Source organism: Octopus bimaculoides, chromosome 25, assembly GCF_001194135.2.
Source record: "Octopus bimaculoides isolate UCB-OBI-ISO-001 chromosome 25, ASM119413v2, whole genome shotgun sequence".
Taxonomy (NCBI): Eukaryota; Metazoa; Mollusca; class Cephalopoda; order Octopoda; family Octopodidae; genus Octopus; species Octopus bimaculoides.
In genome coordinates, this window is record NC_069005.1 from 11,487,471 (window position 1) to 11,487,951 (window position 481).

A 481-nucleotide genomic window follows, 5' to 3' on the forward strand; every position below is an offset into this window, starting at 1 on the left:
AAAATAACCATCTAAGGGATAGAAGTATCCATTACACTACCGGTATATTACTTATATTTAATCCAATCTTTTTTATCTTTATTGAAGGCTATGGGGTAATATTTCTGATGTAGCCGCAAACTGTTCAACAGACACTTCGGGAAAATTCCATAAATGGCTCAAGGAACAGCAAAGTTTGCCATAAATGAACTAACAAGTATCTGTGTATTTCGTTTCTGAAATAGAAATAAAGTTCAATGATTGCTTAATGTTTCTAATATTTGATTTAGTTACTGAACCGTGTCACCAAATAGTAGTAATAGTAGTAGTAGTAGTAGTAGTAGTAGTAGTAGTAGTAGTACAGGTGTGGGTAAAAGTAGGTATACAGTTGCTTGACCAAGCATTCACTCTATGTCCTCAGAAATCATAAAAACTCGGCTTCCGATGAACTCAGTATCTCCAGTAATCGTTAGATTTAAAAATGATGATTCCCTTTACCTGA

The 481-nt window shown here is 33.9% G+C and overlaps 1 long non-coding RNA gene across 1 annotated transcript in view; it reads left to right on the forward strand.

Annotated features, from left to right (window-relative positions):
• LOC128250790 (uncharacterized) overlaps window positions 1-252 on the forward strand; it is a 7,089-nt gene extending 6,837 nt beyond the window's left edge. Inside the window, exon 2 of the long non-coding RNA XR_008266773.1 lies at window positions 88-252. This is a non-coding gene — a long non-coding RNA (uncharacterized LOC128250790). The remainder of the gene's footprint in view (window positions 1-87) is intronic.
• Window positions 253-481: the final 229 nt, after the last annotated feature.